Source organism: Papio anubis, chromosome 17, assembly GCF_008728515.1.
Source record: "Papio anubis isolate 15944 chromosome 17, Panubis1.0, whole genome shotgun sequence".
Classification (NCBI taxonomy): Eukaryota; Metazoa; Chordata; class Mammalia; order Primates; family Cercopithecidae; genus Papio; species Papio anubis.
In genome coordinates, this window is record NC_044992.1 from 6,472,633 (window position 1) to 6,488,565 (window position 15,933).

Consider the following 15,933-nt stretch of genomic DNA (forward strand, 5'->3'; position numbering starts at 1 on the left):
CCTTTCTTCCTTTCTTTCTTTTTCTTTATTTCTTTCACAACGGAGTTTCACTCTGCCGCCCAGGATGGAGTGCAGTGGCACGATCTCAGCTCACTGCAACCTCCGTCTCCCGGGTTCAAGCAATTCTCCTACCTCAGCCTCCCAAGTACCTGGAATTACAGATGCGCACCACCATGCCTGGCTAATTTTTGTATTTTTAGTAGCGATGGGGTCTCACCATGTTGGCCAAGCTGGTCTCAAACTCTGGACCTCAAATGATCTACCCACCTTGGCCTCCCAAAGTGCTAGGATTACAGGCATGAGCCACCGTGCCCGGCCTTAATGCTGCTTTTGCTGTATCCCAGAGATTTTGGTATGTTGTGTCTCTGCTTTCATTAATTCCAAACAATTTTGTGATTTCTGCCTTGATTTTGTTGTGTGCCTAAAAGTCATTCAGGAGCTAGTTGTTTAATTTGCATATAATTGTGTGGTTTTGATCTTCTTAGTAATTTTTTTCTTTTTAAACTTTTTTGTTAAAAACTGGCCAGGCACAGTGGCTCACTTCTGTAATCTCAGTTACTGAGGAGGCTAAGGCAGGAGGATCACTTGAGGCCAGGAGTTCAAAACCAGCCTGGGCAACATAGTGGGACCCCACCTCTACAAAAAAAACAACAAAAGATGTACATGGGACCTCTTAGTCCTATCTTTGCAATTTCCTGTGAATCTAGAATGATTTCAAATTAAAAAAGGCTTTAAAAATGAATGAGCTACATACGCCCCTTCAGAAATGAGATATTTTGTATATGATTAATTTTAGAAAGATTTTGAAGCTGGAGTTTGTCCATGTGATTTAAGATCAAAGTATAGTATAGTATAATTATAACGTTCACATTATAATTTCCTATCATAATAGTCTTTATTTATACCTATTAAAGTATTGCTTTGCCATGTGGTTTGTTAAGAATTTTTTGAGACTGAGTCTCACTCTGTCGCCAGGCTGCGCAGGGCGACCTGCTCACTGCAACCTCTGCCTCCTGGGTTCAAGTGATTCTCCTGCCTCAGCCTCCTGAGTAGCTGGGATTACAGGTGCACAAAAATTTTTGTATTTTTAGTAGGGACGGGATTTCATCATGTTGATCAGGCTGGTCTCGAACTCCTGACTATGTGATCCGCCTGCCTTGGCCTCCCAAAGTGCTGGGATTACAGGCGCGAGCCACCATGCCCGGCCAAGAAATTTTTTTAGGTAATGAATTACCGATAGCCACAATAAAGTGAATAAATTACAAAGACATGATGCTGAGTGGATAAAACCAGATACAGAAGAGTATATTATAAACAATTCTATTTATATACAGCTTTAGAAAAGACAAATCTATAGTGACAGAAAGCAGACCAGCTGTTTTCCTGGGGCCAGGGAGACTGACTGGTATGGGCACAAAAGAACATTGAAGGTAATGAAAATGTTCCCTATTTTTATGTAGTGATGGATACACGGGTGTATCCTTTTGCTGAAACTTGGAAACGTACATTTGAAACGAACACATTGTATTGTACATGAGCTATACCTCAGATACACTTGATTTAAAATTCCTTCACAAAACATTAGAAAGATAATCAAATTATATCATTTTATGAAAAAAAAGAACAAAATAACTTAAGATACAGTAAAATATTTAACTGTATATTTTTGTTATAAAATATGGCATATTTGGCCATTTGGGTTTAAGATGATTGAGAGAGTCCAATCCAATTGTAAGACATATCCTACACATATCAAAAGCCTTACTAACATTGATATTTGTATAAAACAAAGTCATATATTGTGCATCCTCATATTATCCTCAAAATCTGATAGGTGGAACCTTAAAGGCCTGTTTTCATTGATCGGTCACTTCACTGGCTGTGCAGAAGTGTATCCCACCATAAACCAGAAAGCAATCACAGTTGTACAGATATAATGAGGGGGAAATGCTGCTTCAATAGAAGACTTTCTTGATATACTCTACTCAGATTACAGGAGACTGAGATCCAGCTACTACTTGAAATATTTTACTTAGCCATTATACAAAAGTACAGGGTCACCACAAATAACCCCGAAGAGAACCCCAAACCTAAAAATTTTTTAACAAATTTCAAAACGTTGGTGATAAATTCTCTGTACTATCTTTGCAATTTTCCTGTAAATCTAAAACCATTCTAAAATTTAAAGTTTATTTTGTAAAGCTATTGTTTTATAAAATCAATCACGGAATATTTTTTAATGTTGGTCACACTGTGGCATGAGCGGGTAGTGTGACATTTCTGAATCACATATCAGTGGAATCTTGATGTCACCAATTTTACATGTCACTTTTTGAGGTTAGGTGGAGACCGCACGTCCTCACAGATTAATGCTGTAAAGTAGATTTATGAAAGGGAGACTTTAAAAACCCCACCCAAGACACACTCCCAAAAAGAGTATTGCTGCTGCTTGCAAAAACACCTCCAGATACCAGAAACCACTGAAAAGATAATAAATATTACTATAAAATTAACACAAACTAGTGCCGAGCATGGTGGCTCACGCCTGTAACCCCAGCACTTTGGGAGGCCAAGGTGGGTGGATCACCTGAGGTCAGGAGTTCAAGGCCAGCCTGGCCAACATGGTGAAACACTGTCTCTACCAAAAATACAAAAATTAGCCAGCCGAGGTGGTGGGCACCTGTAATCCCAGCTACTCGGGAGGCTCAGACAGAAGAATCACTTGAACCTGGAAGGCAGAGGTTGCAGTGAGCCGAGATCACGCCATTGTACTCCAGCCTGGGCAACAGAGTGAGACTCCGTTTCAAAAAAAAAAAATTAACACAAACTAACTGGCCAGCGTAAGGTGATCTCTACATAATGATAGAGAAATTTGGAAGATTATCTGTGTAAAAATACAAGTTGAATAGGAGATGCCAAATCAAGGTGGCTGACTTTAAAGGACCTCCTCTAGGAACTGGTGGACAGAACTGTCGATATGATTTGAATATCTGGCCCCTCCAAATCTCATATGGAAATGTGACCCCCAGTGTTGGAGGTGGGCCTAGTGGGAGGTGTTTGAGTCATAGGGGCAGATCCCTAGTGAATGGCTGGGTGCCATCCTTGAAGTAATGAGCAGTAATTAGTTCATACAAGATCTAGTTGTTTTGAAGCGTGTGATACCTTCTCCCTCACTCTCTCTTGCTTACTCTCTTGCCATATGACATGCCTGCTCTCCCTCTGTCTTCCAACATGACTGGAAGCTTCCTGAGGCCCTCACCAAAAGCAGAGGCTGGCACTATGCTTCTTATACAGCCTGCAGAACTGTGAGCCAAATAAACCTCTTTTGTTTATAAATTACCTCGCCTCAGGTATTCCCTAATAGCAACGCAAAGCAGACTAACGCTAATACAACTGTCTTCTATCCCTCCTAAGTTTAATGGGCAGGAACCAATATAATAGTAAAATAATAGTAATAATAAATTCTCCTGAAAAAAAAGGGGATGACTACTTCCAACTACATGAAGAATTTAAAAAGAAATATTAAATAGTGAGTCAACATAAAACCATAAGGCCAGTTACCAGGCAATCTTCTCATACCCAAATGCGTCGACATTTATCGTGGCTGACCCACCCATAGAAACATGAAAAAAAACCTACGAGGTGCCAACTTCCCATGCCTGAGGGGTGAAGGTCCCAGCAATTTCGAGAAAATATCCCCACAAAAAGGACCCAGGTGGTTGGGCACGGTGGCTCACGCCTGTAATCCCAGCACTTTGGGAGGCCAAGGGGAGTGGATCACCTGAGGTCGGGAGTTCGAGACCAGCCTGACCAACATGGAGAAACCCTGTCTCTACTAAACACACACACACACAAAAAAAAATTAGCCAGGTGTGGTGGCGCATGCCTGTAATCCCAGCTACTCAAGAGGCTGAGGCAGGAGAATCACTTGAACCTGGGAGGTGGAGGTTGCAGTGAGCCGAGATCCCACCATTGCATTCCAGTCTGGGCAACAAACGCGTAACTCTGTCTCAAAAAAAAAAAAAAAGGAGGCAGGTATGAGAATAGCAAGAAATTCACTCCACGTGCAAACTCGCTTGCATAAATCCTGGACTGCCAGGAAGAATGCCACTTACAGGCTGCTACATTGTTAGTTTTGTAGCCCCAGTCTACAGCTGCCCAGTGCTCCAGCCTACAGACCGTACCTCTGCTTCACCTCTGGCATTACTCAGGGCTCTTTTGTCCACATGTAACAGAAAGTGAATTCAAAGTGGCTTTTTAAAATAGGCATTCTTAGGCCAGCAGTGGCTCACACCTGTAATCCCAGCAGTTTGGGAGGCCGAGGTGGGCGGATCAGCTGAGGTCAGGAGTTTGAGACCAGCCTGGCCAACATGGCGAAACCCTGTCTCTACTAAACATACAAAATTAGCTGGGCATGGTGGTGCTTGCCTATAATCCCAGCTACTCAGAAGGCTGAGGCAGGGGAATCACCTGAACTGGGGAGGCAGAGGTTGCAGTGAGCCAAGATTGCACCACTGCACTCCAGCCTGGGCAACAAGAGTGAAACTCCGTCTCAAAAAAATTAAAAATGCAAAAATAAAATAAAATAGGCATTCTTGTCTCACATAAGTTGGAGGGAAACAGAAAAGAAACAATAAAAATAAAAGGAATTTATTGGTTCCTATAATATAAAAGCTCAGGGTTAGTCTGACCTCAGGCATGGTTGGATCAAGGGGTTCAAAGAATATCATCAGGACTCAGGCTCACTCTCTTGCTCCCTCTCCATGACCTCGATTTGCTTTCCTGTATGTTGGCTTTATTCTCTGATAGGCTTTCTCCAAGAGGGTCACTGGAGTCAACAGGCCTGTAGTCTACCAGCTTGGCAGCCACCGTGGAAACACAAAGATTTCATTCTATTTCCATCAAAGCCCCAGAAAAGGCCTCTTTAGCTCTGATTAGCCCATCGTGGATCATATGTCCGTCTCTGAACCAATCACTGTCCAAGAAGATGTGATACTCTCATCGACCAGCGTTCAATGAGGACCTACTCTCCTAGCAGTAGACTAGCAGAAAAATAGTAGGACACCCTGAGATTCACCAGAAATATCACAGGTGAGTAAAAGCAACAACAGCCAAAGAGAACAGGAATCTCTGGCTGACTGAGCAGGTTTTCAGGCTTTGTTCTTCCAAAGATAATAACCCATAAAACTTAACAAGCCTCTCTAAGGAGTCTGGGGTTGTTATGAGTTATTATATGTAAACAGCACTTAGGAAAATGTCTGGCCCAAAGTGAATACTGTAGAACTGTTAGCGAACATCATGGAAGAAAGATCCTGGGGAAGGGAAAAGCACATACTCTAGTAGTCAGGGTGGAGGCACAGAATTGTGTAAATATTAAAAGGAGTGTAACCTAATTTTGTAACAAACTGGTGAAACAGGATATATGAGTTAAACTACTTTTTGCTTCTTTGATTCATAATTTGAGAATGACAAAACTGTTTTAAAATAAATCTTTTCCGTCACCAACACAAGGGGATTTGATATAAAATAAAATATCTGGCCAGGTGCGGTGGCTCATGCCTGTAATCCCAGCACTTTGGGAGGCTGAGGCGGAAGGATCCCTTGAGTCCGGAGTCGCAGAGCAGCCTGGGTAACATAGGTTGACCCTGTCTCTACAAGAGTAAGAAAATTAGCTGAATGTGGTGATGCCTGCCTATGGTTTCAGCTACTTGGGAGGCTAAGCCAGAAAGATCACTTGGGGCCAGGAGATCGAGGTTGCATTGAGCTATGATCACATCACCACACTCCAGCCTAGGTGACAGAGTGAGACCCTGTCTCAAAAAAAAAAAAAAAAAAAAAAAGAGAAGAAGAACAAAATATCCAATACTGGTTATAAGATGATGATGAACTCATAGATACTGCAGTCTACCCTTCTATACCAAATTCTAACCACAGAAAGAATAGAAGCATATTATAAATAAATTAATAATTATGCTCAAAAACCAGAAATGCTTGCTGGACTGGGGAGAGAGAACATGCTAAAGGCAGAAATCATACTGAGGTAGGAGGCAGGTGGGACTCATCTCCAGACCAGATTGAAAACTGACTGAAGGCTGGGTACAGTGGTTCACGCCTGTAATCCCAGCACTTTGGGAGGCCGAGGTGGGCGGATCACCTGAGGTCAGGAGTTTGAGACCAGCCTGGCCAATATGGTGAAACCCCTTCTCTACTAAAAATATAAAAATGAGCCAGGTGTGGTGGTGCGCACCTGTAATCCCAGCTACTCAGGAGGCTGAGGCAGGAAAATCGCTTGAATCTGAGGTGGAGGTTGCAGTGAGCCAAGATTGCACCACTGCACTCCAGTTTGAGCGACAGAGCCAGACTCCATCTCAAAAAAAAAAAAAAAGAAACAAAACTGACCAAAACCAGAAGAGGCGCTGAAAGAACCTCACTGCCCATCACCGTAAGACGCTCCTATCAGCACCATGACGATGTACCATTGCCACAGCAACACCCAGAAGCTCCTGCCCGTTTCCTAGCTATCCTGAATAACCTGCCCCTTCATTAGAACGTCACCAAAAGTGGGCATAAATATGGCTTCACACCACCCTGGGCTGTCCTCTCGGACAGGCTCCGGCGTAGCCCTGCTCCCCGGGAGCAGTCACAGAGCTGTGACACGGCCACCTCCTCAGTAAAGCTGCTTTCTTCCAGCACTAGCTTGCTCTTGAATTCTTTCCTGAGCAAAGTCAAGAACCTGCCCTGCATCAATACTAGACTAGATGGAAAGGGGGAACTGTAGCCTAGAGTACCTGCAGGAATACACAGGAATACACAGGAGACTTCTCCTTCAGGAGGAAGCAAAGAGCATGCCCTGAGGCGTGGTAGCCACAGGAAGCACTCCACAGGGAGTGTGGAGCCATCACACCCAGCACACACGCCTCCCATACACCTCATGAGCAGCCCAACCCACCCACTCCCAGCTTTCAGTGAAAATAAATACCTATCAGTCGGGCGCGGTGGCTCATGCCTGTAATCCCAGCACTTTGGGAGGCCGAGGAGGGCAGATCACGAAGTCAGGAGATCGAGACCATTCTGGCTAACACGGTGAAACCCCGTCTCTACTAAAAAATACAAAAAATTAGCCGGGCGTGGTGGTGGGTGCCTGTAGTCCCGGCTACTCGGGAGGCTGAGGCAGGAGAATGGCGTGAACTCAGGAGACGGAGCTTGCAGTGAGCCGAGATCGTGCCACTGCACTCCAGCCTGGGCAACAGAGGGAGACTCCATCTCAAAAAAAAAAAAAGAGAGAAAGAAAATAAATACCTATCATTCCATCGCCTAGGTATTATGTATTATGCCAAGCAATGCATTTGCTCTTTTTCCTAATGCTCTCCCCCTACCCTCTGCCCTCTCCTGACAGGCCCCAGTGTGTGTTGCTCCCCTCCCTGTGTCCATGTGTTCCTATTGTTGAGCTCCCACTTATAAGTGAGAACATGTGGTGGTTGGTTTTCTCTTCCTGCGTTAGTTTGCTGAGGAAAACGGTTTCTAGCTTCATCCGTGTCCCTGCAAAGGACATGATCTTGTTCCTGTTTATGGCTGTATGGTGTATAGGTACCACATTTTCTTAATCCAGTCTGTCACTGATGGGCATTTGGGTTGACCCCATGTCTTTGCTATTGTGAATAGTGCTGCAATGAACATAAGTGTGTATGTATCTTTAGCAGAGTGATTTATATTCCTTTGGGAATATAAATCCTTTATATTTGGGAATATACCCAGTAATGGGATTGCTGGGTCCAATGGTATTTCCCATTCTAAAACTTTGAGGAATCACCACACTGTCTTCCACAATGGTTTAATTAATTTGCATTCCCACCAACAGTGTAAAAGCACTCCTATTTCTCCGCAACCTCATCAGCATTTGTTCTTAACTTTTAAATAATCACCATTCTGACATGGCACACATTTATCCATGTAACAAACCTGCACATCCTGCACATGTACCCCAGAACTCAAATGATTTAATTTTTTTAAAAAAAGAAAATAAACACAAGGTGCAACCCTGACAGCAGTGGCAGCACCCTCTCCCCAACTGAGCTGTGAAAGCCAAAACAGCAGTCTAGTAAATAACATCAACTGTAAACAGCTGTGCTTCAAAAAAGACTCACCAAACAGTTGAGAAGTTCCTAACACCATAAGAGAGAAACAAACTCAAAAAATTGGAGGAACTTACACCCAATAAAATTAATAAGGTATCAGGATATGACTTTAAAATAAGTATAATGAATATCTTCCAAGAGATAAATGTGGGTAGTACAATCATGAAACAAGAACTGGAAGTTACTGAATGAAGCAATTTGTGATCTTCAAAGTAAAAAATCAGAACATTTGAAATTAAAACTCAATGGCAGGATGGACGGAGCTGAAGAGCCAACTTGTAAATTGGAGGACTCAGCTAAGCAGTTCTCTGAAAGTGCAACACATAGAAATAAGGCTTTGTAATGTGAGGAAGAAACATTGAAAAACATGGAGAATAGGTCCAGAAGTTCTAATCAGCTTCTAACAGTTCAAAAAGGAGAGACTAGAAAAATGGTAGGAAGGCACTATTTAAAGAAATAATGTATTGCAATTAATTGTGAAGGACTGAACCAATGCTCCCTTCTTCACTCCCCTCCCTTCCCATGAAAATGCCAGTTGATGGGTTAAAAAGGAAGGCATAAACCTACCAATACAAAAAGAATTGCAAAGGATACATGAGTATATAAGAGATGGCATCTGACTGGGCGTGGTGGCTCACACCTGTAATCTCAGCACTTTGGGAGGCTGATCACCTGAGCTCAGCCTGACCAACATGGAGAAATCCTGTCTCTATTGAAAATACAACATTAGCCAGGTGTGGTGGCGCATGCCTGTAATCCCAGCTACTCGGGAGGCTTAGGCAGGAGAATGGCTTGAACCCAGGAGGCAGAGGTTGCAGTGAGCCGAGATCACACCATTGCACTCCAGCCTGGGCAACAAGAGCGAAACTCCGTCTCAAAAAAAGAAAAAAGAAATGGCATCTACATTTTGGTAGCTGAAAGCAGATAAACAAGGGGTCATCAATTCGCAGACCAGGGAAAGTTAAAAGTCAAATGCCTGCAGTATGCAGAAGCAGCAATAAGCACAAACCCTGAGAAAGACTCAGGAAGGGGAGTACAGTCGTTCCCCCTTATCTGTGGTTTTGCTTTCCCTGGTTTCTGTTTCCTGCAGTCAGCCACAGCCCAAAAATAGGTGAGTACAGCACAGTCAGATATTTTGAGAAAGGCCACATTCACCTAACTTTTTTTATAGTAGACTGTTATAATTGTTCTATTTTGTATTAGTTATTGTTGTTCCTCTCTTTTTTCACATTTTTCTTTTTTATTTTTCTATTTATTTATTTTGAGATGGAGTCTTGCTCTGTCACCCAGGCTGGAATGCAATGGCACGATCTCAGCTCACTGCAACCTCCACCTCCCAGGTTCAAGCGATTCTCCAGCCTCAGCCTCCCGGGTAGCTGGGATTACAGGCGCCCACCACCACGCCCAGCTAACTTTTTAAATAGTTTTTTCTTTATTTTAATTTGTATTTATATTTGTTTATTCCTAATGTTCTTAATCTCTTACTAGGCCTAATTGATATATTAAACCTTATCATAGAGATGTATGTACCATATAGGAAAAAACATCCATAGTATCCCTCAGTGTTCATGGGGAGATTGTTCCAGGACCTCCCATAGTCTAAGGAAAGTCCCCCCTCTCTCATACCAAAATCCTTGGATGCTCAATCCTCAAATGCTATATAAAATGGTGCAGTATTTGCATTTAACTTACGCACATCATCCCATACACTTTAAACCATCTCTAGATTACTTATAATACCTAATAGAATGTAAACGCTATATAAATAGTTGTAATACTATATTGCTTAGGAAATAATGACAAGAAAAATTCAAAAATTTTGAATTGTGGTCAGTGCAGATTCAAATTTTTTCTCATATTTTCGATACACGGTGGGTTGGATCTATGGGTTCTGCCCCCATGGATAAAGAGGGCTGACTGTATCTATAGGTTTGGTATGTCTATGGTTTCAGGTATCCACTGGGGATCTTGGAAGTTGAAAGATCTCGCCACTAGATAAGGGGGGCTACTGTACCAGTAACTCCTGAAGGTTACTGAAGGTAGGGGTACACATGAGGCTGAACACAGTAGAATTGATGGAAAGTCTATATAAAGGCCAGGTGCAGTGGCTCACGCCTGTAATCCCAGCACTTTGGGAGGCCGAGGCGGGTGGATCGCCTGAGGTCAGGAGTTTGAGACCAGCCTGGCCAACATGGTGAAACCCCATCTCTACTTAAAATATAAAAATTAGCTGGGCGTGGTGGTACGCACCTGTAATCCCAGCTACTCGGGAGGCGGAGGCAGGAGAATTGCTTGAACCCAGGAGTCAGAGGTTGCAGTGAGCAGAGATCATGCCATTGCACTCCAGACTGGGAGACAAGAGCGAGACTTCGTCCCAAAAAAAAAAAAAGAAAGTATATATAAAAAGCAAATGAGCCTCATATTCCTTTATCAACCATTCAGTGGGGCAGTTCCCCCTCCCCTCCTGCAGAAGACTGGAAGTTTATCATCCGACAGCAGAGGGATGCTGGACTTGGGACATCAGGCAAATGTGCCCTATGGAACAAAAGAAAATGTAACAAAAGCAACACACTGAATGGTGACTCCCCAGTCCTCTTCAAATACTGCCAACAATGCTGACGGTTGGGCATCTACACCCCAAACAGGAAATTAGAAGGTTGGTCTCTGAAGACACCAAGCATCCCAACAGAAAAGACCTACAAATACTGACCGTGGGAGGAACCGTATCCATTATCAATTGACCAGATCTCTGCTCATTACATTGAAAAAACCCACAAACAGTCCTGATTATCTTTTTTGGTGCCTCGCTCTTAAATAAAGTCAAGGACCAGGGGCCGGGCACAGTGGCTCACACCTGTAATCCCAGCACTTTGGGAGGCTGAGGCAGGTGAATTATTTGACATCAGAAGTTCAAGACTTCGAGACCAGCCTGGCCAACATGGTGAAACCCTGTCTCTACTAAAAATACAAAATTAGCTGGGCATGGTGGCGCATGCCTGTAATCCCAGCTACTAGGGGGCTGGGGCAGGAGAATTGCTTGAACTTAGGGGGCAGAGTGTGGTGAGCCGAGATCGTGCCATTGTACTCCAGCCTGGCGACAGAGCCAGTCTCAAAAACAAAAAACAAAAAAAAGTCAAGGATCAACAGATATTTAAAAAGAGGAACTCAGAGAGAACAGGAATAACGAAGAAACAGATTTTTTAAACTATATTTACTGTGTTCAGAAATACTAGAGAAGATTAGCATCATTGAAACAAGAGCAGGATGTTTTCTGAAAGCAACAAAGAACAAGACAGAAAAGGTTCAAGAGCAAAAAAATGTTTTAATTCAATAGAAGAGGTGGAAATCTCCAAGAAAGTGGTAAAAAAAAAGAGAGAGAGAGAGAGAGACGGAGATTAGAAGAGACAATGACAATATAAGAAGTTTTTGTTTTGTTTTGTTTTGTTTTAACTGAGTCTCTTTCTGTCGCCCAGGCTCGAGTGCAGTGGCACCATCTCAGCTCACTGCAACCTCTGCCTCCTGGATTCAAACGATTCTCCTGCCTCAGCATCCCCGAGTAGCTGGGATGACAGGGGCCCGCCACCGTGCCTGGCTAATTTTTGTATTTTTTGTAGAGATGGGGTTTCACCATGTTGGCCAGGCTGATCTTGAACTCCTGACCTCGTGATCCACCCACCCCAGCCTCCCAGAGTGCTGGGATTACAGGCATGAGCCACCATGCCCGGCCAATATAGAAACTATTAATCAGATGTTTAAGTCACTGTATTTGGGAGAGGTTTGTTACAGAGCTTAGCCTATACTTTCACTAACAAACATACATTCAAAACTTTGAGGGAAGTTTATTTCCCATCCAGGATTCTAGTCTTAGGCAAATTACCAGTCAAGTTTAAGTTGAATAGAGACAGTTTCAAATATGCAAATGTCAAAAAATGTACCTCTTAAGCACTCCTTCTCAGCAAATGACTGGAGCAAAGACTAATGTCACGTGCATGTGTATGTATGCTAGGTGCACAGTAACCAAGACATATGCCCAGGCACACTGGCTCACACCTATAATCCCAACACTGTGGGAGGCAAGGTAGGAGGATCACTTGAGGCCAGGAGTTCAAGACCAGCCTGAGAAACACAGGGTGACTTTGTCTCTAAAAAAAATAAAAATAATAATAATAATTAGCCTGGTATGGTGGTGAGAGCCTGTAGTCCCAGCAACTCGTGAGGCTAAGGTGGGAGGATCAGTTGAGCCTAGGATTTCAAGGCCATTAATGAAGAAACTAAAGAAGGAATAAATGAAGTTTATCCCTTCATTTGTTAAACAGATAAATAATATCTACCACTTAGGGTTTTCTAGGATTCAACTGAACACATTACTTTTCTTGCTTCCATCAAAACCATTCACACACACACACACACACACACACACAGAGCCCTGATTGCAGCCAATTGTTCTTGAGGATAGGAAGGCAATGTATGAATCTTAAGAGAGTCCATCTGCATTTTTCAGTTTCCAGACACTGGTGGAGAAGACAGTGAAACCGGAGAACTTGACCTTGGAAAAGCATTTATTTATATTAAGAAGTAGATGGCCCATTATTATTTACGAAATACCTTGAAGAGACATTTTGGTTTTGGAAAGAGGGCTGACAGAGCAGTGCTCGGAAAGGAGCACTGAGAGATAAGGAAAGGAGCACTGAGAGCTCGGAAAGGAGCACTGAGAAACAATGAGAGATAAGTTGTTTTACATAATAGAAGAATACAGACTTCACCTGATTATACTAAACAGAACCGAGATAAAGTAAGATTTTCCACAACGGCACTCAGGGATGGCGATGGAGGCGCTGTGGATCAAGTCAGCCAGAGAGAAATTTCTGGGGGCTGGAACGGTTACAAAACAATGTTAAGAATATAGCCAGGTGTGATGTCACACCCCTGTGATCCCAGCTACTTGGGAGGCTGAGGCAGGAAGATGGCTTGAGGCTAGGATTTCAAGGCCAGCCTGGGCTACGTGGTGAGATGCTGTCTCTGAAAAAAAAAGAAAGAAAGAAGGAAAAGAATGTTAGGAAGATAGATGGCTAATATCAAGCTTTACAGCTGATCCTGTCCTTATTTAAAATTCTAATAGTTTGTTCATTATGGATTTCTTCCATTCATTTGGGTATTTTAAATATTGCATTAAATTGTTATTTATTTTAAGCACTGAGTTTTTGGTGCCCCCTTAAATATGGCACTCAAGGAGAGTGCCTCGATGGCTTCACCCTGGTCCCTGCCCTTCTAAACCTTCAGGAAAAGTCTGTGACATGGACCAGCTCTGTGTTGATGATAGCTGCCAAATTGGGTTCAGCTCAGGGTGGAACAAAGCAGGCAAGACATGAAAATTCTCTATAAATCAGTGAGAGCGATTTGAACAATGGAGGATTACAAGGTAAACCTTAGAGCAAAGAGAAAAGTAAACAGAGCATGGAATAGTGACGGGGTGTTGCTGGGGATACCAGAGAAAAGGTGAAGTTTTGCTGTCCCCCGTGCCCACTGTTGGACCCTAAAGCTCAACCGTTCGTTTAGCTGAGCTTTTTCCAGATAGAATGAGAAATTCAAAATACCCTGGCTGAGCTTCCCGCTGGGTCCTGAAAGGAGAGTCCAAGGGTTGGGTGCTGGGTCCCTGAGGAATAGTCTAGCAGTGGGGGCTTGAAGTGGGGGGCCAGGATGGGCCTTCCAACCTCTTTACAGGAATGTTAGAGGCTGGGCGCAGTGGCTCACACCTGTAATCCCGGCACTTTGAGAGGCTGAGGCAGGTGGATCACTTGAGGTCTGGAGTTCGAGACCAGCCTGGCCAACATGGTGAAATCCCGACTCTACTAAAAATACAAAAATTAGCTGGCCGTGGTGGTGCATGCCTGTAATCCCAGCTACTCAGGAGGCTGAGGCAGAAGAATCGCTTGAGCCTGGGAGGCGGAGGTTGTGGTGAGCCGAGATTGCACTACTGCACTCCAGTCTGGGTGACACAGTGAGACCCTGTCTCAAAAAAACAAAAAAATAGAAATGTCGAGTAGAGCCAGTTCCAGCATAAGTGAATGCAAGGCGTTCAGAGATGCCATTCAGCGCACAGTATGTGTAGGATGGCTGTTTTGACATCATGTTTGCTTAAAATACAAATTGATAACAAATAAGAATGGTGCTCGTGTTCATCCCTGCTCCACCACTGATGTCTGGGGAGATAAGAACAAGGAAGGGGCTCCTGTCGGCCTCTGTCAGGCAAAGCCTCAGGGTACCTGTTCCACCCCTTGATGTTCTGATGAGTCCAATGTTTTATTTTTCCAGTGTCAGCAAACGAGCAGTGAGTACTACTAGAGGAATCATACCCTTGACTGGGCACGGTGGTTCATGCCTGTAATCCCAGCACTTTGGGAGGCTGAGGTGGGCAGATCACCCGAGGTCAGGAGTTTGAGACCAGCCTAACCAACATGGGGAAACCCCATCTCTACTAAAAATACAAAATTAGCTGGGCATGGTGGCGCATGCCTGTAATCCCAGCTACTCGGGAGACTGAGGCAGAAGGATCGCTTGAACCCGGGAGGTGGAGGTTGCAGTGAGCCGAGATCGCACCACTGCATTCCAGCCTGGGCTCAAAACTCTCTCGAAAAAAAAAAAAAAGAAAAGAAAAGAAAAGAAAGAAAGAAAGAAAGAAATCACACCCTTGAACAAACAGGTAAATTCATGATCAACAACTTTCGCCTAGTGTCTCAGCCATGCCAAACACTCCTCTCCCCGCCCCTCATTCAGCTCTCTCGCTGATGCCCTCAGAGTCTATTCAGACTTTCTCCACTCTCCTTCTATCTCTGAAATGCCCCTACAACTCCCTTGACCCTCAGAAGCCAGATCCTTGTCAACCACTTCACAGAGAAAATGCAACTCACCAGATGGGATATTTCCTCACACGTCATTTTCTTTTTTTTTCTTTTTTTTTTTTTTTTGAGACGGAGTCTGGCTCTGTCGCCCAGCCTGGAGTGCAGTGGCTGAATCTCAGCTCACTGCAAGCCCCGCCTCCCGGGTTCACGCCATTCTCCTGCCTCAGCCTCCCGAGTAGCTGGGACTACAGGCGCCGCCACCTCGCCCGGCTAATTTTTTGTATTTTTTTAGTAGAGACGGGGTTTCACCGGGTTAGCCAGGATGGTCTCGATCTCCTGACCTCGTGATCCGCCCGTCTCGGCCTCCCAAAGTGCTGGGATTACAGGCTTGAGCCACCGCGCCCGGCCCCCCACACGTCATTTTCAAGTTCATTTGCTGCCAATTCCATTTGTTTTGATTTGTTTTCTATCACAAAGGAAGAATTGTCTCTCTTGCTTCAGGCCATGTTCCTCTACTTTTTTCCATCATTGCCCCCTTACGGAGCCTTTAAGACTTTTTTAATTTTTTATTTATTTATTTATTTATTTTTTTGAGACAGAGTTTCGCTCTTGTTACCTAGGCTGGAATGCAATGGCACAATCTCAGCTCACCGCAACCTTCGCCCCCCAGGTTCAAGTGATTCTCCTGCCTCAGCCTCCCAAGTAGCTGGGATTTCAGGCATGCGCCACCACGCCCGACTAATTTTGTATTTTTAGTAGAGATGGGGTTTCTCCATGTTGGCCAGGCTGGTCTCAAACTCCCAACCTCAGGTGATCTGCCCGCCTCAGCCTCCCAAAGTGCTGGGAATTACAGGTGTGAGCCACCACGCCTGGCCCTAAAACATTTTTTCCTAATTGCTCCCCCCCCTACTACCTTGTGAAATTTTAACCCCTTAATACATGTTTGTGTACTCTGACCC

At 44.0% G+C, this 15,933-nt stretch overlaps 1 long non-coding RNA gene across 5 annotated transcripts in view; it reads right to left on the bottom strand.

Moving 5' to 3' along the window:
• Positions 1 to 15,933, bottom strand: part of LOC103878624 — a 62,596-nt gene that overhangs the window by 21,908 nt on the left and 24,755 nt on the right. The window contains exon 5 of one of the 5 annotated variants that reach the window (XR_638864.4): positions 12,677 to 13,154. The exons of 3 other annotated variants lie outside the window; for them this stretch is intronic. This is a non-coding gene — a long non-coding RNA (uncharacterized LOC103878624). Of the gene's footprint in view, positions 1 to 12,676; positions 13,155 to 14,122; positions 14,142 to 15,933 lie in introns of those variants that run through there. One more of the 5 variants, XR_638866.4, reaches the window with a different exon arrangement.